The 27,988-nt window shown below is 43.2% G+C and overlaps 3 long non-coding RNA genes and 3 other non-coding genes across 9 annotated transcripts; 4 read left to right on the plus strand and 2 right to left on the minus strand.

Moving 5' to 3' along the window:
• Positions 1-1,699: 1,699 nt before the first annotated feature.
• Positions 1,700-8,082, plus strand: LOC125754367 (uncharacterized). Its single transcript, XR_007408351.1, has 2 exons — positions 1,700-2,380; positions 5,306-8,082. It is a non-coding gene; the product is annotated as an uncharacterized LOC125754367 (long non-coding RNA).
• LOC118353425 (uncharacterized) lies at positions 4,000-27,985 on the minus strand. 4 transcript variants are annotated; one of them, XR_004812332.2, is made up of 4 exons: positions 27,871-27,985; positions 26,825-27,020; positions 13,545-13,695; positions 4,000-4,404 (listed from the first exon to the last, which is right to left on the minus strand). It is a non-coding gene; the product is annotated as an uncharacterized LOC118353425 (long non-coding RNA). The 4 variants fall into 4 exon arrangements; XR_004812331.2 differs by lacking the exons at positions 26,825-27,020; positions 27,871-27,985 and adding an exon at positions 26,488-26,610; XR_004812333.2 differs by lacking the exons at positions 26,825-27,020; positions 27,871-27,985 and adding an exon at positions 26,024-26,306.
• On the minus strand, positions 9,591-9,673 carry TRNAL-UAA (transfer RNA leucine (anticodon UAA)). Its single transcript has one exon. It is a non-coding gene; the product is annotated as a tRNA-Leu (tRNA).
• Positions 10,018-16,065, plus strand: LOC112674410 (uncharacterized). The gene is made up of 2 exons (XR_003145410.3): positions 10,018-13,096; positions 14,160-16,065. It is a non-coding gene; the product is annotated as an uncharacterized LOC112674410 (long non-coding RNA).
• On the plus strand, positions 13,756-13,829 carry TRNAI-AAU (transfer RNA isoleucine (anticodon AAU)). Its single transcript has one exon. It is a non-coding gene; the product is annotated as a tRNA-Ile (tRNA).
• Positions 20,146-20,217, plus strand: TRNAM-CAU (transfer RNA methionine (anticodon CAU)). The gene has a single exon. It is a non-coding gene; the product is annotated as a tRNA-Met (tRNA).
• Positions 27,986-27,988: the final 3 nt, after the last annotated feature.

The following is a 27,988-nucleotide window of genomic DNA, read 5'->3' on the forward strand; positions in this document are numbered from 1 at the left end:
AGCTTCCAAGCAGGGGGAGAACCTGACAGTTCTTGGGGGTAGGGGCTATTAGTATGGAGTCTGGAATGGAGTGGGGGATAATCGCTGGAGCCTGGGAGAGACATTAGAAGGCAATATTACAGAACTTCAGGTGTGACACACTGTGGGCATCCAGTACTTGTTAAGGAGTTACACTGTAGAGAGGATATTGACACTAGAATGGGAGATTTAAGAAAGTTAGGAATGAAGCATCATTAGGATTTGTCTTGAAGGATGAGGAGTAAATTTGGAGGGTCTGGGGACACTCCTCCCTACCTCTTCCTTTTCTTAGGTTGATGCCTTTCCTTGGTGCTTTAGGATGAAGAAACAGAACAGACATGATCCTCACTTGTCATTTCCTGGCTACCACCCTGGTGAGCCGGTATTTCTTTGTCTCCTCCTGGGTGGAAATAGAACTGCCTGGGGGTCTCAAAGTCCTCGTCAATGCGCTCCTCGCAGACTGCGGTAGGAAAATGTGCAAGGAGCCCAAACACAAGTGCAGTGAGTCCTGGTTTACGCAGCCTCACGCTTTTACCTCTCCTCAACCCACTTCTTCCTAGTGATACCCACCAGCATGTGCTGTGCTCCCTGCATACCTGGGGACTTCGAAAACTGGGGAGTGGACCCTAAAAAAGGAAGAACTTCTCAGACTCTCTCCTATTATTTTTCCCTGGTTCTAGCCTACTCCATACCAGGTGATATTTCCATGATTGGGGCCCTTCTCTAATTCTGCTTTGACTTTTTGTTGCTGACCTTCCCTCAGTTATTTGCAGAGACCTGGAAACAGTAGGTTCCCTGTGCTTTTATCTTCATTATCACAGGTAAGAAGAGGCAGGAATGACCTCGGAATGTCTTGGCTTTGGGTGGGGTGGAATTTTCACTTGACTGGCTTTTAAAAAACTGTCCAGGAGAGTGCAAAGGAAAAGAACAATCTAGGAGAAACACATAGTCTCAAAGGAGGCAGAACAACAATGAGGGGCAGTCACAATGACATGATTTTGGTTCATCGATCATGGCCCTATACTCAAACCTTAGAGTACTGGCATAGGCTAATCAGGAGGCCTGTCTCTCCCCTTTCTTGGGTCAACAGGTACTTTGTGTTCCTCTCATTATTTATTCACTACATGCAAGTTTTGGAAGTGTCTTAGGGACCTGATTCACAAAAACTCATCTGTAAGTTTCCTTGACTTCATAAACGTGTCCAGCTCTGCCATGTTTCTACTGTCTGGTGCGTGATCACTAGATTCTGACTGACGAATATGAAGTGGATCAAGCTCATTTCTTTAATCTCCCCTTTCTTTTGTCTTATAGTCTCAAACATGTGGAAGTATATCAACAACCAATTATCTTTCTCCTTTTCCTCTTTGGTTTCTGGGCATGGGTGTCTCTTATGATGCTTGTCCGTGACTTCTTCCTACTGTCCAGTAACCTATATTAAAAATTTTGTTCTTGGGGCAGCTGGTGGCTCAGGTTGAGCGTCTGCCTTTGGCTCAGGTCGTGATCCTGGGGTCTTGGGATTGAGTCCCACATCGGGCTCCCCACAGGGATCCTGCTTCTCCTTCTGCCTATGTCTCTGCCTCTCTCTCTATTTCTCATGAATAGATAAATAAAATCTTTAAAAAAATTGTTTTTGTTCTTTCTTGATTTCTTTCTGTAATTCAGTTTTGCAATATAAACCCCAAAATTGAGATTGAGAAGCCATCTCTCTGCACCAAACATACCTTGAACAAGGGGCAGAATACAGTATATCAGAAAGAATCATTTCCTTTTCTTGACAATGGAAAATAGAAGACAACATGTAGGACCAGTTACATAATTGTGAGGCCCAGTGCAAAATGAAGATGTAGAGTGTCTTGTTTAAAAATTAGCAATTTCAGGACAATGACGCCAGAGCATTAAAACAAGTCTGAGGCTCTTTTGAGTACAGGGCCCTGTGTCTCTGCCCAGGTCACATGTCCAGGAAGTCAGCTGGGACCATGTGTTATGAGGTGATAACAAAAATGTGTATGGGTAACCCACACTTTAGCCTCTGGGCCTGTTATGCTCTCTGAAAATGAGAGATTGTCCTCACCAGAATCATCAGTATAGTTCTTTTCTTAGGAGCTCTCTGCCTTCACAATTCCCAGTGTTTGGGAGCTGTTGGAGTTTTAAAATCTCGACCACACTACATGGAAACCATCTTACCAGAGGACACAAAACTGAGCCTAAAACCAAGCAGAAGGTGTAAAAATAAGAAGACTCTCCACCCTCCACACAGGGATTTTTCAGCCACTCACCCTAAAGGCAGTGTCAATGATTCTGGAAAGGATAGACTTCTTCCCCTTGTTTTATTCATTTATCTTTCTGGATCCCAGGACCACAGGTATGTTTCATGGCAGAGGAAGTGAAGGGGGTAGAATTGTGTGTGCAGAGGAAGCAGAAGGGTGGTCTTGTGTTTCAGCCCTAGATTACATAGGTGCCTGTTTTATGGGCGTATTTCATTGTCCTTAACAAAGCCCTTTCCCCATCTGTGAAGTTTAAGTTTTGACAAAACCCTCTTCCCTCTGGAAGTGTTGCAGCCAGTCATTTTCTCCCACGGTGTTATTTCAGTAAATGTTGCTGGTCTGCAGAGTTTCTATATTTGGGGGTGAGGTTTTCTTCCTCACTCTGGTAGCTGGTCATCTGATGTCACTAGAAGGGCAGTAACCATTTAGCCCCACCACATACAGAGCCATTGCTGAGGAAAAGTACAGCAGAGGGGTCCTAGGGACCAAGGTCAGACTGCCAAGCTGGAGGCAGTCTACGGTGACATGTTGCCTGTTCCACAGAGAATATCTAACACAGGTGTTTGACTGATAGAGGTTGATGATACAGGTTTAGAGAAGTGAGAAATTCTAGACAATTTTAAAAGCTACAGAAATTAACCAGGAACATTTTCATTAAGGACAGTTTATAAAGGAAGATAATGCTTTTCTTTTAAGGGGCAAAGGAACGGATATATACTGAGCACTTACTACTTACGAGGCACTGCACTATATACAGTGTGTGTGTGTGTGTGTGTGAGAGAGAGAGAGAGAGAGAGAGAGAGTCTCCTCACAATTCAGTGGAATAGGGGCTATTATCTCTAAATAATGAAGACACTGTGTCTCAGGGGAGAATATGTGGCAAAGCCAGAACTGTGAGACAAGATTTTTGGGCTGCCATGTCCATGTGTCCATGAACTTTTCCCGTATGAAGGTCTCAGATAAAGGGCAGACTTAACTAGATTTAGGAAATCTGTTCCAAAGACCTTGTTCTGAACTATTATACTCCATAGCCCCTGAAGAACAAACTTATCTTTTCACCAGGGAGTGACCACTTTTGTAGGTATCCTCCTGTCTAGGCTATTGAATTCATAGAATTCTGATGATAAACCAGAATATTAATTGTACGTTTCTATCATTTTGACACTCCTCATCACTAATACCATATATGGACTGTAGGCCAGCCTATTCCTATCCTATGTAAGGAACCCTGAGCGTCAACCCTACGAAGTCAAGGCAAGAGATTCTTTATCAAGGTTTAAAGTATTTCATCTTTTCTCCATTGTGCTGGGTATATCTTTGGTATAAAGAGCCAAAGGATTGAAAGCTAAACATTTGCAACAGCGTGGATAGAACTAGAGGGTATAATGCTAGAAAGACAATTATCATCTGATCTCAGTCATATGTGGAATTTAAGAAACAAAACAGGATTCTAGGGGAAGGGAAGGAAAAATAAGATGAAATCAGAGAGGGAGACAAACTGCAAGAGACTCTTAATGTAGGAAATAAACTGAAGGTCGCTGGAGGGGATGAGGTGGAGGGATGGGGTACTTGGTGATGGGCATGAAGGAGGACATGTGATGTGATGAGCACTGGGTGTTATATGAGTAATGAGCCACTGAATTCTGCCCCTGAAACTAATTTTTAAAAAAAGATCCAAAGGATTGATTTTTTTCATTACTTCTTTATTTTTCTCCTCTTTTTAATTATATAAGTGTTATATAAGTGTTAAAACACACAAAAATATGGCTAAGAAAAATAAATATATATTCCCACATTCCAAAGTCAACACTGTTAAGCACATTTTATTATATATATATATTTATATACATATGTGTATACATTTTTAAAAAGGATTATCATCCTGGGAAAACATTTTTGTGCCCCATTTTTCTTTACTGAATTCTATACCTCTTTTTTACTGAATTCTATGTCTTGAATATCTTTACTAAAAAATAACTAATTATTACATTCTGAAGAATGTATTTGTTCATTTCAAGTATTTGTTGGGTGAATATATAGTTTTTCTTGATCACCAGCTCCTTCCAAACTACTTCAAGTATCTTTGGGCACTGTATTGCTTCAGGCAGAAAATATTTTGTCCCTAAGAGAAAAGAAAAAAAAAGAAAGGATGTCATATCCTCCTTTTCCCTCTATCCCAATAAACCTGCACTTTGTTCTCATCCCCTTCTCTAGAGGGCAGTGGGAAAGTTTCAGATCCAACTCCTTCCTGGTTGGATATACTCATTTGAAAATAAGCCACACTTGTGCAGTATGCAAAGCTATTTGCAGGCTAAGTACTGATAAAATAGAGATCTCCAAAATCTATTTTTAAAATTATTTATTTATTTATTCATGAAAGACAGAGAGAGAGGCAGAGACATAGGCAGAGGGAGAAGCAGGCTCCCCGCAGGAGCCTGATGTGGGACTCAATCCCGAAATCCTGGGATCACGCCCTGAGCCAAAGGCAGACCCTCAACCACTGAACCACCCAGGCGTCCCTCCAAAATCTATTAAATGAAAAACAGAGCTCAGAACAATGGGTAAATATTTTACCTTTTATGTAAAAAGGTAGGTAAACTAAGATTATGTTCATATTTGCAAATATTTTAAAAAGTCAAGAAGGCTGCATAAGAAACTAAGGGAAAGGTGCTGGTGAAAACTGGAGAGATGCGGGGAGGGAGACCCCAGTCTTCTCAGTTTACCTTCTAATACTTTCTCATTTTGGAGCCATGTGAATATACTACTCCTGCAAAAATATACATATTGCATTGTTTTTTCATTCTTCCTGTGCTAAGAGTGGTGAAGACTATTATTCCTTATGTTTAGAGCATATTTTCTCTTACACATATGATGGTTAATTTTATGTGTCAACTTGACTGAGCCATGGGGTTCCTGGATATTTGGTTAAATACGATTCTGGGTGTTTCTGTCAAGGTGTTTTGGGGTGTTTAACATTTAAATCAGTAGACTGAGTAAACCATCTTCCTCTCTAATGTGGGTAGGCCTCATCCAATCAGTTGAAGATCTGAATAGAAAAACTGGCTGGCCATCCCCTGAAGAGGGAACTTGTCCTACCTGACTGCCTTTGAGCTGTGACATCACTTTATTCCTGCCTTCAGCCTCAGTCTGAAACACTGGCTCTTCCTGAGTCTCAAGCCAGCTGGTCTTCCGACTGGAAGTACACCATCGGTCTCCTGGCTCTCCTGGTTGTTGCCTGCAGATCTGAAAACTATCAGCCTCTCTAATCACAGGAGCCAAGATATATATTCCATCCTATTGGTTCTTCTTCTCTGGGAAGGCTGACTAATACAAACCAGTAAAAACAGGACGGCCCAGAGTGAGGTGGTAGGAGTGTGGCGGGCTTTACAATTTCGGTATGAAGACAAAACCATCCAAGTAGTCTCATTTTTCCCCCTTGAGTTGAAAATAACAGATACCTGTGAGTCTCTTCCTCTACCCAGAAAGCCTGGGAGGGAAGAGAAAAAGTTTTTTACCCCCTCAGTGTTGCATTCCCAATATCAAAATGGATGTTGAAAAAAATTAGTTTAAGGGATGAATTGGTAGCTATTGCTAATTATGTATTAGATGAAAATTACTACCTATACAGGATTTTACAGGGCTTATACAGCAAGGGAGGGCACCTTGGGAGCCGTCATAAAATTCTGCCTGTCTCAAGAAACAACAGAGGTTAGAGTTGAGTAGAAATTGCCAGTATCACTGACGATTGGAGGAATTTAATAAAATCAGACACTTGATACAACAGGTACAGAACTTCCCAGTGGCAGAGATAGGTGTGGAATGGTAGTTTCAGATTAGTTGACTCTGGTGAGGAAATATGACTTGGGATAACTTCTATATGGATAGAATCTGGACATTAGTGCCATTGGCATGGCAGTCTGAACATCTCCTACTGACCACTCAGAGACTTCTGCATTTTTTCTCTTTAGCAAATTTCAATTTGGGTAAAATCTTTACCATCTGAAGTCTCATTCCAGAAAAAAATAAACCCTCTACTTCCACTCATCCTCTCTCTCTTCCCCTGATCCACAGGAAAGAAAAAGATGATAAAACCCACCTTGGTAGGGATGAGTCTTGCCTCGCCATGGGAATTGAGTCTTGTCAAACCAACTTCTTTCTTTTTTTCTTTTAAGATTTTATTTCTTTATTAACGAGAGACACACAGAGAGAGGCAGAGACTTAGGCAAAGGGAGAGGCAGGCTTCCTGCAGGGAACTGGATGTGGGACTCAATCCCAGGACCCCTGGGATCACACTCTGAGCCAAAAGCAGACGCTCAACCACTGAGCAACCCAGCTGTCCCTCAAACCAACTTATTTCTGATTGTGAAGAGACAGATGAACTCTTGGAGGAACTTCCTTCCTTCTGCCCAGAAAGGCCAGGAGCAAACATGAAGCTCAAGGCTCAGACTTGAAATCCAAGGCCGCTCATGTAAATGATCCATTGAGCTGTCCCCAGGATCAGAGATTCAATGTGGAATCACTGAGATTCAAATGTGGAATCTCAGTGTTTGGCCTCAAAACATAGAAGCAATTTAACTATCAGGACAAATTTTTATCTGATTTTTAATCTGATTTCAAGGTTTCTGTTAAGGACTGCTATAAAAGAAGAGTGTGAGTTTCTTCTAAGGGGCAAAGGGACTAACCTACATAGTGGCAAAGAGACTTCTAAATTTACCAGGTACTTAATCCTTACAACTGTGTTTCATGAAGTAAGGATTATTACCTCCATCTGACAAAGAAAAAAATCAAGATTCAGAGTCAGTGGGAAAGCCAGAATTAGAACACTGGTTGTCGAGTTCCAAAGTTCAGTCTTTCAAATTATCTGGTCCTATACATGTTAGAGAGAACCAGAATTTAGTGGTCTGGCATTTCAATCAATGGGGGTCTCCCCATGCTAACACAGCATTAGTATGCAAAACGATGAAACTGGACCACTCTCTAGAACCATACACAAAAATGAACTCAAAATGGATGAAAGACCTAAATGTGAGACAGGAATTCATCAAAATCCTAGAGGAGAACCTCTTTGACCTCGGCCACAGCAACTTCTTGCTAGACATGTTTTTGAAAGCAAGGGAAACAAAAGCATAATGAACTATTCAGACTTCAAGATAAAAAGCTTCTGCACAGCAAAGGAAAAGACAACCTACAGAATGGGAGATGTGTGCAAATGACATACCAGATAAAGGGCTAGTATCCAAACTATAAACAACTTATCAAACTCAACATGCAAAAATCAAAAAGTCCAATCAAGAATTGAGCAGAAGACATGAACAGACATTTCTCCAAAGGAGACACACAAACGGCCAACAGACACAAAAAAATGTTCAACATCACTCATCATCAGGGAAATGCAAATCAAAACCCGAATGAGATACAGCTTCACACCACTCAGAATAGCTATTATTAACAAGTCAGGAAACAACAGATGTTGGAGAGGATTTGGAAAAAGGGGAATCTTGTTGCACTGTTGGTGGGAATGCAAGCTAGTACAGCCACTGTGGAAAACAGTATGGAGGTTTCAGAAAGTTAAAATAGAGCTACCCTATTACCCAGCAATTAATTGCACTACTCACTATTTATTCAAAGAATACAAACATAGTGATCCAAAGGGGCACATGCATCCTAATGTTCATAGCAGTAATGTCTGTAATAGTCGAACTATGAAAAGAGCCCAGATGCCCATCAACAGATGCATGGATCAAGATATATATATATATATATATATATATATATATATATATATATATATATATATATAACTCAGCCATCAAAAGAATGAAATCTTACCATTTGCAATGACCTGAATGGAAGTAGATGATATAAGCGAAATAAGTCAGTTAGAGATAGACAAATACCATATGATTTCACTCATATGTTGAATTTAAGAAACAAAACAGATGAACATAGGAGAAGGGAAGGAAAAATAAAATAAGATGAAATCAGAGAGGGAGGCAAATCATAAGAGACACTGAACTCTAGGAAACAAACAGGGTTGGTGGAGAGGAGACAGGTGGGGGATTGGGTAACTGGGTGATGAGCATGAAGGAGGGCATGTGATATGATGAACACACACATGTTCTATGCAACTGATGAACCACTGACCTCTGCCTCTGAAACTAATAATACACTCTAAGCTAATTAGGTTGAATTTAAATTAAAAATATGGTGTTGGGGGGGATCCCTGTGTGGCTCGGCGATGTAGCGCCTGCCTTTGGCCCAGGGCGCGATCCTGGAGTCCCGGGATCGAGTCCCGCGTCGGGCTCCCGGCATGGAGCCTGCTTGTCCCTCCTCCTGTGTTTCTGACCCTCTCTCTCTATGTCTATCATAAATAAATAAATCTTTAAAAAAATATGGTGTTGGGATTACTGGCAGTCTTCTGGAAATAAGGTAGAGTTAGATATATATCTCACATATTAAAACACAGGAAAAATCAGATAAATCAAAGATCTAAATACAAAAAAGAAATCATGGACATTCTAGAAGAAAGCATGGCATTCCTCTGTCAACACTTGTTGACCTTGTAGTGGGGAAGGTATGTGTAAGTCAGAATAGAACCAAGAGAATGACCACTCAAGCTGCATAGTCCCAAATTGTTGCCAAGATCTAAGGCAAATAACAAAGTGGACATATCATATATGTCATATATCTGTGACATATCAGAATAAGGCTTCATTGATTCATATTTCAAGAGCTCCTACAAATCATAAGAGAAAGACCTAACAGCTAATAGAAAAAAATGAGTACACAGAATAGGAAATACTGGTGGCTCATAAACAGAAAGATGCTCAACAACATTCACTGGAGAAAGGCAAAAGGAAACTGCACCGAGGGAGCATTTTTATATTTCAAAACACTCATGTTGTGCTGGTGCAGGTTCAATTCTGCTTTCCGGAGCCAGCTGGAGGGGCAGCCCCAGCATCGTTCTGAGAACCACCTTTGGAAGCAGTAAGAATCCCCTGGCAGGTAGTTCTCGCTTCACAGGGGCCACGGAGGAGGGCTCCTTTCCTGTGGCCTCAAGGCCAAAGCCTCCAAGGTTCCATTCCCCTGGAACCCAAGGGCTGGAGTATCAATCTCATTAGGAAGACTGTCGACTTGTCTTCCTTATGTTGGCAATTTGATGGGGTTGGGGCAAAAAAGAGCTCACGCAGGTACTACTGCCTGAAGGCAAGAAAGGATAATGTTTTTGCGGAGGGCCAGAAAAGCGGGACGCGCGTCCCAGGAGGCCAGCCTCCCCCCAGGAAGGGCTGCCGAGACGAAAACTTGCTCTACCGGGAGTGGGGTTCGAACCCACGCGGGCACATGCCCATTGGATCTTAAGTCCAACGCCTTAACCACTCGGCCATCCCGGTGGCTGGGCACAGACTCTTTGCAATTATTTTTTTATCGGAACTAGTGTATTTGTGCCGTGCACGAAATACCGAAGGACTTGTTTCTGTGGAATTGCACGAGGAGGGTTTTGAAAGAGGAAACACAGCACATTTTTTGTGCTTTCAGAAAACGCCCAGGCTTCCCGAGCTCCCCGGGCTAGGTCACCGCCCGTGCTTCAGAGAAATCGCTGTTTTTATTTGATACAGAAAGAAAAATGCGTGGAGGAGGGACAAAGAGTAGCAGAAAGCCCCGCAGGGGTGCACCTGCTTCCTCTGCTCCCTGCAGGCGCCGCCCCAATCCTCCCGGAAGAGGCCCTGCTTTTCCCGCTCTCGTCCAGCCGGGTCTCCCGACCGCCCAGCGCTGGAGGCAGCAGGGCCGGGCCCCAAGGGACACGCGGGAAACCAGCCTGCCCTGCGGGGACATTTGGAAGTCCGCAGTGGACACAAAAGCAGTTCAAATTCGTGACTTGGATTGTAATGACCGGACGCTGACCCTGGCAGCCCAGGAGTTCCCAGAGGAGCACAGCGAGCTGGGTGTGGGCCGCAGACAGTAAGAGCCCCCGCCCCCCGCCCCAACTCCGACGTGGGGGGTCCCTAGAACCTGAATTCTGCCAGGCACTCTCAGGGGACTCACCTCAACTGTGCTGACTACATTCAGTCAAGTGTGCTAAAAGTTGTCATGGGGGAATTTACGAATCCATGAAAGAAGCTCCCTATGGGACATTCAGGGTCTCTGGAGGACACGGAGCTGAAATAAAATCCTGGAGCACAGGCTGGAACGTAATGAATTTATACAACGACATTGAACACCGAGTGTGTGACATGTCCCCCAGGTAGTGGAGGGAAAGCAGGGCAACATGAGACATGTCTGCTGGAACAGGACAAGCAAACAGGGTCTGATGATGACTCTTCCCAGAATCAGTCGATGAAGGAGCCCAGCCCTTATTTTGAATGTTCCGACTGGCTGGGTTCACATCCAGATCTTTCTCTTTGCTTGATAAATTCATGTACAAGCAATGGCCTCCTCCAGTCCTTGTTGTGGGCAGCTCTGGGTTCTGTCTCTTGCCAGAGCTAGGGTCAACTCCTTGAAAGCAGCTACAGCCTAGGAGAGTCCTGCACCTTCCAAGCTCTGAAAGAAACCCAGATCTCTCAGAGCTGGGGTGAGAACTGGGCAGGCACTGGGGTTGGACATGACTCCAGGCTTCTACAACAAAACAGATCCGAGACAGAAGCCATCAAGTATAAACAGACACAGATGATTCCAAAAATATTCCATTACCGTTGTTCTTCATGTGGGCTACATAGTAGAATCAGCTAATAAGTTTCTTAAATGTGAAAGCAAAAAATAAAGCTACTAGAAGTATATGAAGGAGAATATCCTCATGTGCCAGTGAGCGGAGAACTTTTAAAAACTTCAAAAGCACGACTGACAAAGAAATACAATTCTAGTATTTGCTTCCACTAAAATGAAGAATATGTTAAACAAATGACATAACAGAAATATAATAGATAAATGTGATCATGGGAGAGTATATTTAAATTGTCCCCAAATAGCAGGGGCCAAATAGATAGATGGTATAATAGGAGGCCACCAAAAGCAGCAAGATCAAAATGAAATGGACAAAGGATAGGACAAGCAATTTAGGAGAGAGATGAATGGAGGCTGACAAATATTGTGCAAAAATTTCCAAAATCATTAAGCACAGAAATAAAAAGTAAAAAGAGACAGTACTCTACCGCCATTAGTAAAAAGTAAAAAACTGAGAAAAATCAATTATTGGAGGACTGGGAATTAAAGAACCCTCCTATCCTGCTGGTGGGATGTGGCATTGAGGATGTCCTTCTGGAGCACTTTGTATCCAAGTGCAGAATGTTCCCATTCTACACAAGCTCAGAGTTCACACGAAGGGAAATTAGTCACAATAGTTGTATGAGGACTTTTGAAATTGGAAAAAACTTTGCTTTTTCACTCTTAGGCAGTGTAAATGCAAACTTCAGCTTGGTGCCTGGAGGCAGTTTCTGAGGCATACCTAGGGGGAATTCCGAGCCAGGCAGTGTCACTGAATTGGGGGACACAAAGATAGCATTTCAGGGAAGCCAATGCAGTAAGCAAAAATGAAGCAATACCAGAGAGGAGACAGCTGCAGAGAGAGCCTCTGGTGTTGGCAGAGGGGCTTTCTTGTACCTTCAGGAATACTGATTCATGATCAAGTGGGGTTACAATTCCATGATTCTGGAAAAAGAGCCCTTGGTAAAAAGGTGAGCTGCTTGTAAAGTGCTGGAAATAGCGCTCAGCAGCTGTCCCAAGAGACATCATAATTTATGGGGTAGTGGGGGAGTCCGTAAAAAGGTCTAAGCTTAGGTGTGAACACATCCCAACAAGGTTTATGGGTCAGTCACCGATGGGACATGTGGACCCCAGGGAAAATGTTATCTGAACTTGGAAGAAAAGGGGTTCTTAATGAATCAGTAGAGAATTTACAAACACTATGCCTGCAATATTCTGGAATGCAGAAAACAAACCTATGAGCTGGCTGATTTAACTAAAGAGACTTCTGGACCAAACTGTGACAGCTTGCTTAGCCTTTCTTGCTGTTTGTGGGAAAATGTGAGATGGAAGATTTAAGGTAAGGGAATATCTGTTACATACAAATGAGCCAAAACAGGGTTTGAAAGAAAAGCTGTTTATTATTTCCAGCCGTTCCAGATGAAAATAAAGGCTAAAATTAAGAAATGACTTTCAGGCAAGGATTAAGTCCAGAGCAGTGTCAGAAAATGTGGCCTAAAGATGAAGCCAAAGGTGTGATGGTAAGACCTTTGTTGGCATTCCCCAGTGAGTTAAGGTGATCTCTAAACGGAAAAACAAACCTCTAAGGCTCTTCAGGACATGCCCTACATATCCTCTGCCACAAAACCACAAGTCCTAAGGCTGTGGTCTGCCAGCAGCCTCATAGGAAGCCAAGGTAGACATGGGCTTCTGTTCATCAGGTTTGCGAGTGCAGCTTTGATTTCATACAGACGTTGGAAAGCTTTTTCTTGAAGGGGCCTAACAGTAAATATTTTAGGCTTTGTGCACCACATGGTCGCTGTCAGAACTAGTCAGATCTGTGGTTGTAGCAAGAAAGCAGCCACAGATAATATGAAAAAAGTAAGTGTGGCTGCAGTCCAGTAAAGCTTTATAAAGACAGGTAGATGGCCAGATTTGGCCTGTAGGTCATAGTTTGCTGACTCCAAATCTAAAGGAATAAGCTCCAATGGCCTTTATGAAGTCACGGGGGTGTAAAGAGCACAGTTGTCAGATACTGAAAGCTTGAACTGAAAGGGATAGAGGACAGCGTGAAATGGAAAGAGGACCTTGAACCTCCCAGACTCTATGAGAAGGAAGTAGGCCAGGAGGATGACTCAGTGAGTAAGAGAAATTTCGTATCCACAGGATGGTTGATCCTCAGGGTGAAGCCAAGAGTCCAGGAAAACATGTCTGAGAACTACTGAGCCCTAATCAAGTAGCATCATGCACCCACTGGATTCTAGAATTGCTATGCATCAGCGTGTCCCCTGTTTTTGTTCTTTCTGAATGGGAGCATGTACAGTTTACCCTATGCCTCCTGTGCTTGTCCGTTGGAAGACATATGACTTATACCTTAATACACAGGTACTCAAGTTATGAAGAATCCTACTTGAGCATTCTCATGCAAGGAACTTCATCTGAGCCTTTACCTGGTTTAGATGATGCCATCCTAGCATTGATATTATAAATAAATCAGATTTGGAGAGAGGGAGTACATTTTGGCATGTGGGAGAGACAAAATCATTGGAGGTCAAAAGCCTGGGTCTGGTTTCCAATAGCACTCACCCACAGAGTTGGAAAGGCAGGCTTCCTGTGGGTCTGAGGGGATGCGATGGGTCTCAGAACCAAGCAAGATGGGCTTCTCCGCAGAGTTCTCATTCCACACAGAGTGTTCTTTGGTTCTGACTGTGGTCCAGGTTCACCTTCTTGTTAAATCCTCAAGAAATGACAGAAATAAAACACAGATTAAGGCATGATAAAATAGGATGGATTATAAGGCTCTGTGGCTTAGTTGGTTAAAGCACCTGCCTAATAAATAGGAGATTCTGGGTTCAAACCCCAGTGGGGCTTTTCTTTTAGAGGTTTTATGGAAATGTGGATTTAAATCTGATAGAAACACAGACAACCAGTCTACCTGCCTGGGGCACTTTGTAGAAGAGTTAGAGACATATTCAGCACGAATTAGCAGTCTATGCTGTGAGCTAGACTTGAGCTACACTTTTCTAATTTTAAACTTTTGTAGCTACTCTCCAGATTTCCTAAGAAACTTGCATTTTTTCACTTAACATTTGACTTTTAATATAATTCAGAAGAATTAGGCAAGAAAGAAAGATAAAATGTGCATATTGTAAAAACTGAGTGCTATGCTATTCCTCCTCCTTCCATGATTCTGCATTCTAGGCCATCACTGAATATCTTGAAAAGTAGAGCTACACGATGGAATCTTGAAAGAGTAAAAAGCATGATTAGTGATGAAACGTACCAAAACAAAACACAACAGAAAACAAGAAGCCTGACAAGAAACTGGAGGCCAACAAGGCCTGAAGTACTCAGATTAAATAAAAGGCTGGAAAACATTCATTAAACCCTAGAATAAAGTTTTCATGGTTTAGTGGGTCTTTTTCTTTTGATATCCTAGGGCGTGTCTTAAAGTATTCCATTCTAGCGGTGCATCCCCTCACTCTCAGTAACGGGCACACTTGTTGTCAAGTAGAGGGTGGCCTTGTGCTCACCTTCTTGCTCCTCCCTGTAAGGAGCAGTGGAATCGGATGATTGCTCCTTTTGTGAGCTTTTGTGAGAAGAATTTGCTACATAACCTGTGGGCCTAGTGCAAAATGAAAACACAGGGCTTTTTTTTTAAAGATTACTAAGATTTTCCAACCAGCAACGGCAGAGCATTAAGTCAAGTGTCTGGCCTGGTGCAAATGCACAGCTTGCCCGCCACGAAGCCAACCCTCTCTGGGAGTGCAACTTTTCTTGCCCAAAGACTGGATTTTAAAGGACACCTAAAAGTGGAATGGAATCCAAAGTGATGGTCGATGATACCAGGTACTCTTAGAAGAGAACTTGAAGACACCAATGAGGGAATGTTACACTATACAAACAAGATCTGTGGGAACCAATTTGGTTCAAAAGTCCTCTCCAACTGAAAAAATTTTCTGGCTCATGTTCTTTTCTTAAACAACTCCTCCTTCCAGGTGCCATTAAATATGTCACCTGGCCTTGGTGGCAGGGCACACAGACAACTTGTCCTGGCGCCTCACCAGAACTTTGTCACTTGGGTGAGGGAGGGACAGGACTGTGTGCTGGATACCACTGATGTGAACAGGATGCTGGGTCAGAAAGGGTGAGAGGTGTTGCTGTGAAACTGTACCACCTCCACATGGGAGAGAAAGAAAAGCTAACTGGCTGCAGGGCACGTGTGTTTCCACCAACCTAGTCGCCGGGCAGCTCCCCCTTAGGCTCCTGTACTCATGGGTGTTGGTTCCTGAAGCCCTGGGGTCTTCTCTCTACTTGGAGTTGTTATGGGGTCATTGTCTGCAACTACATTTTAAAAATGGATCTGAAACAACCGCCACACCAAGGTTAGGTGGTATCCACCTCCTAGATAATTTTAAGCATTTTAGTTCTATGAGCCTTATGCTAATAGCATGACCAGCATCACAATAATCTCAGACATACTGGCACTGACCAAACCTGCACCTTACTTCGTGAAGGCCCTATGGAGGTGCTGGAACTTGTCCTTGGGCCTCCCTCAGAATTCCTTTCCCCCCTCTCCCCCAGCATGGAAATGATTGCCAGACTCTGCTGAATTTACCTCCAAAGTCTATGAATGGCTGCCCTCTCTATGCTTTATGAGTTCCCAATTGGGGCTCCTGCTAGCTCTTCCCTGCTTTCCACACCACTCCAAGACATGGCCCTCAGTCTATCCTCTGCAAAGCTTGAAATTCAAGACTTCACTTTCTTTCATAAAATTCCACAAACAGAAATCATTCTCTTTTCTAATATATGTATTATTTTTTATTAGAGTTGTGGGTTTTTTGTTTGTTTTTTTAAAGAGATGTTTGAGGTTCACAGCAAAATGGAGTAGAAGGCACAGACATTTACTGAGAGTTCTTATCATGAAAGGGAGCTGGATTTTGTTCAATGCTTTTTCTACATCTTTTGATCTGATCATGTTCTTTTTCTCAATCAGCCTGTTGGTGTGATGGATTACATTAAGTGATTGTGAATGTTGAACCAGCCTGGCACACCTGGAATATTTCTATATGCCATTGGATTAAATTTGCTATTATTTTGCTGAGGAGTTTTGCATCTGTCAATGATGGTGGTCTGTAGCCCTCTTTTCCTGTAAAGTCTTTGTTTGATGTTGGTATTAGGGTAATGCTGACCTTATAGAATACATTTTTTTTAAGATTATTTATTTATTTATTAGAGACACACAGAAAGGAGAGAGAGACAGGCAGAGGAAGAAGTAGGCTCCATGCTGGGAGCCTGACTTGGGACTTGATCCTCGGCCTCCAGGATCACACCCTGGGCTGAAAGGGGGCGCTAAACCGCTAAGCCACCAGGGCTATCTTAGAATACATTTTTCAGTCCTCTTTTAAGGAGAGAATCATAGAGATTCTCTATGATTGGTATAATAGAGATCATAGAGAATTGGTATAATTTCTTCCTTAAATGTTTGGAAGAATTCACCATGAACTTATCTGGCCTGAAATTCCTGTTTGGAATGTTAATAATTATCAAATTTTTAAAATATATATATAGGCCTATTCAGATTACTTCTTTCTTCTTGTGTATGGTTTGGCAAATTTGTCTTCACAATTTCAATTGGTCCATTTCATCTAGGTTATCCAAACTGTGGGCATAAAGATTGTTCATAACAATCCTTTATTACCTTCTTAATATGCATGGCATCTGTAGTGATGTCCCATCTTTCAATTCTGATAGCACTAATTTGTGTCCTCTCCCTTCTCCCTTGTGAGAGAGGCTGATTGATTTTATTGACTTTATTGATCTTTTCAAAGAACAGGCTTTGGTTTCATCGATTTCCTGTTTCTAATTTCTGCCCTAATTTTTTCTTTTTTTTTTTTGTTTTTTTCTGCTTACTTTGGATAATTAGGTCCTCTTTTTCTACTTTCCTAGGATGGAAGCTTAGATGATTCATTTCAGATCTTTCACTTTTCAAATATATGCATTCAATGCTATAAATTTCCCTATAAGCATTTCTTTCACTGTATCAAAATTTTTTTGATGTTATATTTTCATTGTTATTTAATTCAAAATATTTAAAAATTTTTCCTGAGAATTTTTCTTTGACCCATGTGTTATTTAGGAGTGTGTGGTTTAGTCTCCATATATTTGGGGATTTTCCAGCCATCTCTCCGTTATTATGTCTACTTTAATTCCACTGTGGTCTGAGAGCAGACATTGTATGATTTCAATCCTGTTAAATGTGCTAAAGAGTGTTTTACTGCCCAGAATGTGGTCTACCTTGGTGAATGTTCCATGTGAGTTTAAGAATGCGTGTTTTGTTGTTGTTGAATAAGCTGGAGATGCTGATTTTGTAAGAGAGAATAGAACCCTTTATTATTCTATAATGCTCCATTCTAGCCCTCATAATTTTCCTTGGTCTGAAGTTGGCTCTGCTGAAATTAATATAGTTACTCCTGCTTTCATTTTACTTCGTTGTGTTAACATGGTATACCTTTCTCCATTCATTTGCCTTCAGTCTATATATGTCCTTGTATTTAAAGTGAGTTTCTTGTAGACAACATATATTTTAGTCTTGTTTCTCAGTCCACTCTGACAATTTCTGTCTTTTAATTGGTGTATTTCGGCCATTGACATTTAAAGTGATTCCTGATAGAGCTGGATTACTATTAACCATAGTTGTTACAATTTTCTATTTGTTGCCTTTGTTTTTCATTCTTTTTTGTCTTCTACTCTTTTTCTGTCTTTTGTGGCTTTAACTGAGCATTTTTTATTATTTCACTTTCTCTCCTTTCTTAGCATATCAGTCATACTTCTTTTTTTACTTTTTTTAGTGGTAGTACTAGAATTTGCAATATACATTTAGAACTAACCCAAGCCTACTTTCAAATAACCTTGTGCCATTTCTAAGGTAGTATGAGTATCTTATAATAGCAAAATGATTCTAATTCCTCCATCCTGTTCCCTGTATCAGTTGTTGCCATTCATTTCATTGATACATAAACAAATATATGCATACATACACACATAGACAAAAGGAAATATGTTGTAGGGATTACTATTTTTTACCACCTGTTACCAGTCAGATCAATTTAGAATAAAAAATATAAAGTTTTTATTTTACCTTCATTTATGCCTTCTCTGATGCTCGTTCACACATAGATCCACAATTTTGATCTATATCATTTCCTTCTAAAGAATTTCTTTTAATATTTCTTGCAAGACAGGTCCACTGGCAACAAATTGTCTCAATATTTTGTCTGGGTAAGTCTTTCTTTCTTCTTCACTTTTTAGGGATAATTTCATAGGGTGCAGAAGTCTAGATTGGTGAGTTTTTCAACACTAACGATTTCACTCCACTTTCCTTGCTTGCATAATTTCTGAGTTTTCTCTTTGCTCCTCTGTAGGTAATTTTTTCCCCCTCTAGCAGCTCTCAGGAATGTTTTCTTTATTTTTGTTTTCTGTAGTTTGAAAATGATGCATCTAGGCATAATTTTTTTGGCATTTATCCTGTTTGGTGCTCTCTGGGCTTCCTGGATCTGTAATTTGGTATCTGACATTAATCTGGGAAATTATTCAGTCATTATTTCAAATATTTTTTCTGTTCTTTTCTGCTCAAATATCTTTTCTGTTCCATTATGCCTATTATGGTTCTGGGATATTATGTTCTCTTTTCTTTGGTCTTTTTTTCCCCCTTTGCTTTTCAGTTTTCTATTGAGATATTCTCATGCTCAGAGATTCTTTGCTCAGCAGTGTCCAGTTTGCTGATAAGCCCATTAGAGATGTTCTTCATTTCCACTACAGTGCCTTTAACATCTAGCATCCTTTTTGGTCCTTTCATACACTTTCCCTCTCTCTCTCTCCTAACATTGCCATATCTGTTCTTGCATATTATCCATGAACGCTCTTAGCAGATTTATCATAGTTGTTCTAAATTCTGGGTCTGATAATTCCAACATCTCTGTCTTATTTGAGTACGGTTCTGATGCTTACCCTGCCTCTTCAAACTGTGTTCACTTTCTCTGGCTCATGTTTGATTTCTATCTTGCATGAAGCAAAGGACTCTCTTGGCTGGTTCTGTGGGACCCCAATCTGGGTCCGTGGGAGCAGTCTGCCTGCATTGGTACCAGGAGGCCCAAAGTCTGCTCCCGATGAAGCGGTCTTACAAACTCTCATAGGCACAGTCTAGTTACTTGACCAGTCTTGACCATTAACACTCCTTCCATGCCCTTTGCCTGAAAATCCAGATGGAAATAATAAATTTTTACTACTAAACAGTATAGATGGGCAGATACATACTGCTCAGAAACCACTCAGGGTCTCATGGTAATTCATCCATTTAGTTAATTCATTCCACAGTGTTGCCAGGGGTCATTAATTTAGAGGAAGGAATGGCCAAGAAGCACTCAAGCTACACACATGTCTTTGATAAGACAGAAGTATTTTAAAGCCAATTGGAGGACTTCTTGTTTCCCATCCAGCATATGAGTTGTTTAGAAATTGTCACTCCAGTCCTCATAATGAGAAAAAGGCTAAACAAACTAAAAATTAATACATTTTCTTAGATCCATCAAAGAACTGAGGTCAACAGGGCTTTCGACCCTTCGGAGGGAGAAGGCACCAGCTTGCATCTGTGTGACCTGCGTCCTCCTGCTTCCGGGCCTGGCCTCCCCTGTCCCCCGCGCACCTCAGGCCCTCGGTGGGTGCAGGAGGTGCAGGATGTGTACACCTTCATAAACTTTTCTCGTCACAGAGTTCCCAGCCAAGGACTTCCGAGGGTACAGAGAAGATGGTTTCCCCTCCCCTTCCAGAGTACCCGCCACCCACACCCCCTGCGCGCGGGGACCGGTCAAGTGCTCGCGGAGGGCGGGGAGCACCAGGAGCTAATGACAGAGCAGAGGAAGGCGGTGCGGGGGGGCGGGGGGGGCGGGGGACTGCAGGAGTGGGGGTCTGGGGGCGCAGGGGCAGAAGGGGCGGGGCGCCGGAGGGCTCCTGTTGGGACTGGCGCAGAGCGGCTCCGGGAAGCACGGCTGATTTCCTGGAGGGGGCGGCCCTGCGGAGGCCGAGGCCCGGGGCCAGCGCAGAAGGGAAAATCGGGATGGTGTGAAACGCGGGTGGAGGGGCCGATCCTTCATATGGTAAATGGTAAGAGCCTACATCCTCCCCAAGGAGCAGAGTGGCGCAGCGGGAGCGTGCTGGGCCCATAACCCAGAGGTCGATGGATCGAAACCATCCTCTGCTAAATGTTTTTGATCCCCGAGTCTGGAGGGGGAGGGCCTCAGAAAGTAAGGGCTTGCCGCTTACTAGAATTCAGCTCTGACGTTGTACCTGATTTCTAGAAATGTGCGGTATCTACCTCCTTTCTCCCTAATTCTCGCTCATTTCAAAGTAGAAGCAAATCTTACCTCAAGAAGACATAAAGGGAAGGTGACAAACTATGTTTGCTTCCAACAGGTTAATTAACCTTCCAATAAATAGAATATATTTTGAGGTGACATGACTATATTTCCTTGCACAGTTTCTTACACTTAAAGGAAAAACCTTACTTTTGCCTGAGACCATTGGTTACTGTACATTTATACTGCCTTTTTGCTTGGGTGGGGGTTTCTTTCACTCTTTTGTCTATGTCTTTGCATGATTTTATTATATTCATTTCAAGTTGATGGTGACGGGCTGCAAATTCTTCTCCAAAGCAATTTATGTACACTAACTGGGAAGTATCTTTTGGAGTCCATACCCTCAGGAACTGGATTCTTGGAATGTTATGAGAAAAACAAGAAGCAAAGAAGCTAAAATGTGAAATGGTAGAAAACATTGGAATACATTAAAGTGAAACATTTTGTGCATTAAATTCCATGGACAAATAAAGAAGAAAAATAGTAGTCTTCCTGATACATTTGCAGAAGAAGTTGAGAGAAAATTAGCAGTCAAAATACTTTAAATGAGTGCCTAGAGTGTGACAAGAAAATAGAAATTCTTCTATACAATGGGAATTCACAGAGCAAGATGTCAAAAGCAAAAATATTAATCCAAATGTGCATGTGGTAGACCTGGTTTGTTCACTCAGTTTAGTGGTGAAGATGTTCCTGTTTGGCAAGACCAACAATCTCCAGTTTATTTTGCTTGCTTACCCCCTAAAAGCATGTTAACTAGCTTTCAATGTCCAGTCTCAGAAGATGGGTTGAATGACCAGTGACATATGGACCCAAAGGAAAAGTGCTAGGCAGCTACATAAAAGACATAGAGTGACTTCCAGGAGATGTTGTTAAGTGTGTGTGTGTGGGAGGGTGTGTGCAGATGAACATTACACTATGCTACAATTTTTTTTAAGAAAGAAGGGGAGTTAGGAAAACCAGAGGGTAGTAATAGTTGTGGGGGATTGAGTTTAAAGGAATATGGGGAGAACATTTCTCTGAGTATACTTTTTGGCAAACTTTTACTTTTTGAAAGCATGTCAATGTTCCATATTTTCAAAAATTAATATAAAATCAACAAGGATGGGAAGTGGAAGAAAGAAAAGCAAAACTGAAAGCAGGTGAACTGAACTCTATTCCATCATCATAATGACACAGAAAGGAAAAGAATGTAATTTATGAGCATGGCTTCTGAGGGTTCACTTTTACTCTTAGCCAGGGAGGTGGGGGTGGGAGGTGTGGGGAACTTCAAACAACTCTTCAACTCTCTTTAGTAGAGGGGTTTTGGAAAAAAAAAAAAGTAGAGGGGTTTTTGTAGTGGATGGCCAAAGGCATTCTGAAACTACCCTAGGACTCCAGAAAACAGGTGGGTCAGCATGCCGATGTTGCTGGAGTTAGGGGTCGCAGGGTGGGAGAGGGGACATATACAAATATGGAATAAGGGAATGCAAGAAAGAATACTGCAGAGACAGATTGGAGTTGGAGGTATCGGCGTGAGCTCATGATTCCTAACACAGGTACATATATGGATATGTGCATACATATGCATGTGCATAAGAACATAGAAAGATATGAATGTACATGCACATGAATGCACATGCATTTCCTAGATCTTTCCATCAAAAGGACTAAGAGACAGACATCATAGACGCAATTAGTATACTAAGCTCCCAAATGTTGGTCTCTAGTCCCTTTCCCTGCTGAAAGACACCTGGGTATCTCTGAGAAACAGCTGACTTCAGGGCTAGGACGGGGTAGACAGGAGTCAAGTCTGCAATGATTGGTTAAGCCAGAAAGTATGACGATGGTATGTCCCAAGGACACAGAAGCCAGCTTGAAGGCTGGCTAAATATGGGTAAATCTCAATACCAATGTAGTTAAGGGCAATAATGAAGCATAAACCATTGGTGGAGGGGGAAGATTCTGTGAATTCACATTGATGATTGATAGTAGAGAAAAAGGAGGACTCTTGCTTAAACTAGAATATGGACTGCAGACTGGTAAGCAAGGAGAGAATTCTCTGAGGAGCCTTTTACACCTGGATGCTGCTGCCCCAACCTCTGCTTCTCCTTCCACAATGGCACTGGTCTTCCAGGCACCAGCTATGGTGAAATTCTTTCCTCCTCAAGCTGCACACTTTCATTTTTACCCGCCACACTCTTGAGCTCTCCTCACCCTGCCCTCACTTCACCTGCCTTAGTTCTCTGCCTGCAAGCTCCCCTGTGCAGGGACCAGTCCTGAGGCCTCGTTATCTGCAGAGTGCCCACGGACTAGCACAGCGCCTGGGGCAGCAGGTGAGTTCATAACCACGTGCCAGCCACAGGACCTGGAGTCTACCCTGACTTGATCCTCACTGGAACCCAACATGGCTCACTTTCTCTGCTGGTCCCTAATCTGCTCTGCCTGTTCTGAAATATCCATTGAGTCTTTCTCCTTCATTGACCCCAAAGAAGAAGTGGCCACTGAAAGGGGGAAACTGAACCATTGTTTGCATGGTAGTGGCTGAATTCACCTGGAGGACAAGCTTCCAGTCCATGCTCCTCTGGGCCATCAGCCTAAAGAGGAAGAACCACACTTGTCCTTCTGCACTTGGTGATGTACACTCAGCTCATAGCTGCAGGGGTCTATATACTGCTGCAGTGCCTGTACTTTGAAGGAGTTCCTGTCTGTGGAAATGAGTGGAACATTTTGAGAGCTCACCCAGAGAAAGCAAGGATCATGCTGGACTTGCTCATCATTCTCCAGCTGTGTCATTCCTAAAGCTCTGTGTCAGATGTATCTGGCTTGGAATGAAGCCTCTTGAGTTTCCCACATGGAGCAGATATATGCTTTGATTCACACATATTATAAAAATTTAATTTTTTATAAAATTAAAATTAATTTAATTAGTGTGTGATTTCAGGATTTGACGCCGCCACCCAATTTGTACATCTCTAGCTGCACCCAGGTGCAGAGAAGCTTGAGGCTGTTCATGTGCTTAGGACAGTTTCAGATCTTAAATGCAGTCCTTCAGTGTAGCTCAGAAAGAGCAAGGGTCAGTACCTCAGTTTACTTCAAGGTAGGCAGGGAAGATAATCAGGAAAAAAATGGAGGCTTGTCACAGAAATAGACAAGGAACAGGGAATCATGGAAGAGAGAAAATAAGAGGGTCACAGACTGTCCTGGAGGCATGGATCATGAAAATAAAAAATGTCCTTCGGACCCTTGGCTTGATTTGTGCAGACAATGAGCTTTATCATATTCCAAACATCCTCAAACAAACACCGAAGCCCTTCTATGACTTGTGGATCTCTTCAAAGCCTGCCAGGTTCACCAAGGAAACTACCGTGTTCAGTGGCACCAGTGTCTTTATGAAACTAAGAGATCCAAAGCACTGGAATCCAGCCCCTCCAATTCTCTGCCCCAGAGCTAGTCCATTCATATGCTCACCAGCACCCTACTTGTCCTCAGTTCTTTACCAGAAGCTGAATCTCCAGCCTCCCCCTCTTTGTCTTATTCCCCTGTACCTGAAAATTTCAAATACTCTAAAGGGAAAAATGCTCCAAGGGAATTTAAGTGGATTAAAAGAACATCAGAACATTTTAGCATTGTCAGAAGTATACATGGGGGGGGGATAGATATATTAAAAAAATGGATACAAGGATACATGGCAATTAACATACGACAAAGTATATCAATTCAGCAGGCAAAGATGATTTTAAAATAAATTCTGATGGTGCAATTAACTTTGCCTATAGAAGAACACTAACGTGGACATTTACCTCTCAACCATGGAAAAAATTAGGTTCCACATAGATTTGTGACTTAAATACAAAATATGAATTAACCAAACACACTGTTTAAGTCAGAAAAACTTACTTGGAAATTATTGCATCTTTGAGCAACAGAAGCTTAATAAAAATACTCTTCAATGAAAGCTTACAAAATCATAATAAACCATCTTACATCCCCTTAAATCAAAGTACACAAACAAGGAAAACATCCACCTGAAAATTAGAAATGAACCAGTCTGACAGAGATGATGGAGGGAGCTGGCCCATTATTTCATTGTTTTAACCAAGAACTGTGTCTTCAAGCAATTTTAATTCCTTGGAGTCTTTATGAATTGCCACAGTATTTTTGTGCTTTCACACATTGCTTTCCAGTGATGTCCTAAAATGTTTCCTCATAAATTCAAATCACTCCAAAGAATGTAACTGCTAGCATATGGTAAAATTTGTATATTAAGAAAGACTCATCAATGACTGGATTTTGTCCATTGGAAACTAGAAGCTCTAACAATTTGATATGCACTAGCATTCTCTAAAAATATACTAGTGAAACAAGCAGGACAGAGAAAGACAAATACCATATGATCTCATTTGTATGTGGAATCAAAAACAAAAACAGACAAAAGAGCTCATAGGTACAGAGAACAAATTGGTGGCTGTGGAGGCAGAAGGTGGCAAAATGGATGAACAGGGTCAAAAGGTACAAACTTCCCATTACAATAGAAATAAGTCTGGGGATGTAATGTACATCAGGTGACTATCATAAATAACACTGTATTGCGTATTTGAAAGTTGCTAAGAGAGGAGATCTGAAAAGTTCTCATCACAAGTAAATAAAATGATTGTAACTATGTATGGTAATGGACATTAACTAGATTTACTGTGGTGATCATTTCACAATATGTATGAATATCAAATCTTTATGTTGTACACCTGAAAGGAATGTTATATATTAATTATACCTCAATTTAAAAAAATATGGCATGCTTTAACAGTTGAAAAACATTCATGAATTCTTCTTCCTCTTTTGAAAGTATTTCTATTCTATAACTGTCACAGAATTATATCCCCAAATATTGCATTTTTATGCCTAAAGGATGTGACTAATTACCCTATCATACTAGTCTAAAACAGAAAAACATAAAAATTGAGATACGATTTTTAGTTATTTCAAGTGTTTGTCTTTCTATTTTAAGTGTTTTCTTCTGGTTTGTTTTTAAATTTGATAGCATGCAATCAATAAAAAGTAAATATATAATTTTTCATAAGCATATCGTATATGAAAGAGAAAATTGTATTGGAAGTTAGTGAAAGAGACAGGACTCCCCCCCCACCCCCTTCTATTTAGGTCTTGCGTCTGTAGATGGAAATTTATAGGGGCTGGAATGGAAAGGGTTTGGTAAAGGTGGAAAATGATCAGTTTCCCCAAAGGAGCTAGGAATGGAATTTTAAAAGATCACAGTAAGGTCCCACAGAAATCTGAACTTAGATCACTGGGTTCAGAGTCCAAAGTGCTGACCATTACACCATAGGGCTAACCTGCCCACAACACTTACTAATTCCTACATGACATAGTTTTTCTACCTCGAGTCCCCTGGCCTTTTTGCCCAAAAGGTACACACAAGCACCCTTCGCGTTTCCTCCTCTAGGATTAAGTCATGGGCGGTTACCTGTCGCACACCCTCTGCCCCAGAGTCTTACTGCAGCGCCCTGACCCCCAAACGTCAGGAATCCTCCCTCCACCCACCCCCGAATCCCAAGCGGTTCCCGAACTGGGTGCCCGGTAAAACAGGTGAGGCCGCGACGGAGAGGAGCCCTGAGCCAGGTGCAGGCCTTGGGGCAGGTGCTTCTGTGGTTCCCTGACCTCAGGCCCAGGGCCGCCCTGCGAGATGGGGGCCCCCGGAGACACCGGGGGCAGATCCTTCACTGTTGCATCAGCTGCTGTTCCTCGCGCGCACAACCGTCTTAACTAAGGAGGTAGAGGTCCCTGCGGACGCCGCACCGAACGGTTTCACCGAGGCCGCGACGCACGCTGGTGTCCCGCAAGTACGAGTGCTCCGACCGCGGGGCGGCAGGAGCATCCCCGAGGCCCTGGGGCACCTGTTGGGGGGCGCCAGGTGGAGTAGGTCCCCGTGGCCCTGGGCCCCCTCGGGTCGGGGTGGGGGCGCTCTGAGCGCTCCCGCGCCAGCCCCGCGACCGGCGTCCTCCTGCCTGACGGACGGGGGGGCAGGGGAGGCCCCGGAACCCCCCTGTGTGCAGGGGAGAAGAGCGGGGGCAAGTCCGGCAGGATGCGGAGCGGCGTCCTGACCCGGCGCCCGGGCTCGCTACCTGGGGGCCTCCCGGGCGTCCGCGGCGCGACTGCACCCGGCGTAGGAGCTAGGGCCGCGGCCACTTGGGCAGCGTGGGCGCTCCGGGTGCCCTCGCAGGATTAGCAGCCCGCGGAGGCGGGACCGCGAGGAGGAATGGGCAGGTTCCCGCCTGCGGGGTTCGCGGGCACGGGGCGGGGCGTCTGCCTCCGGGGATTCCCGGTCCCCGCGGCCTTGCGGGACGAGGACTGCGCGCGCTCTGGCGGACACGGACCGCAAAACGCTGCGAAACGGAACAGCCCCAACACCCCGAACCCGGGCGACCAAAGTCCGCAACACGCAGCTCTCCCTGCACACACCTGGCTTCTGACGGGATTCTCCTGCCAAGGGAGTTCTGCAGAGCGGCCCTTACTGGACAGTCGGGTCTTTTCTGGAACGCTGGGCTGGGCATTGCCCTCAAGCTAGAACAGGTGTAGGATGTTTGCGCACAGGCGGTAGGGGATCCTCAGGAGAGACGGTAAAAATCCTCTACGGCTTATTCCAAACTGTCAAAACCTGGCAGAGATAAGGAAAAGGAAATACTTTTAAACCTGCGCTGGGAAAGCTCCGTGGATTTTTCGTTCCTTGACAAAACTAGTCAGAGATGAGTACACTGGGTGGATCACCAAAGGGAAAAACTGTTCCAATGGCCTTGACCCTGTGAGGTTCTGAAGGTGCCCTGACCTGCGCAGCAGCCGACCTGTGCTCCTCTGGGGCAACCTCCTGAGGGCCTCCTTCCTACCCTCTGATGAGCTGGGACCAGAGTCAAGGCTGAGCATGAGGACGAGCCCAGGAAGCCACAGTTCACAAGCCAATGTCTCCTTCCTGAGCTCTCAGAAAGGAAATAGGGGCATCTTCAGCCCCAAATCTTGTGTCGTGTGCAGCACTCAAATATCTTCAACTAAATCACAAATGTGCAGTTAGTGCTTTCCAGAAGCTAGACCCTGGACAGGCAATGGGCTCCTTACACCAACAGGTTATCAAAACCAGCATGTGCAGACCTCGGGATGACTGGGCAGGTATGCAGTGAAAGGAGCCTTTCTTCCTGAGGTGAATTATCAGCCCAAATGTGCAAAATTCAGTGATGCATCCTCCCACCCAGCATCTCTTTAGCTACTGAGTGGCATTAAGACGAGTCATGGTTGGGATGCTTGGGTGGCTCCCACAGATGGGCATCAGACTCTTGGTTTTGGATCAGATCATGACGTCTGGGTCAGGGGAATGAGCCCCTGGTCTGGGCTCGCTGCTCAGCAGGGAGTCTGCTTCCCCTCTGCTCCTCCACCCTCCTCACCCCCACCCCCGGCTTACAGACTCTCTTTCTCAAATAAATAAATTCTTTTTAAAAAAGGTCATGTTTGACATTCACCTCCAAGGAGACTTGTGCTGCAGTCTTGGGCAAAGCTCGTTTTTCACGTGGGTGTTGATTTAGGGTCATTGAAGCAAAAGGAGTCAGAAGAAATCTGGGAAGCAGAGCAGAACGGTTT

Source organism: Canis lupus, chromosome 35, assembly GCF_003254725.2.
Source record: "Canis lupus dingo isolate Sandy chromosome 35, ASM325472v2, whole genome shotgun sequence".
Classification (NCBI taxonomy): Eukaryota; Metazoa; Chordata; class Mammalia; order Carnivora; family Canidae; genus Canis; species Canis lupus.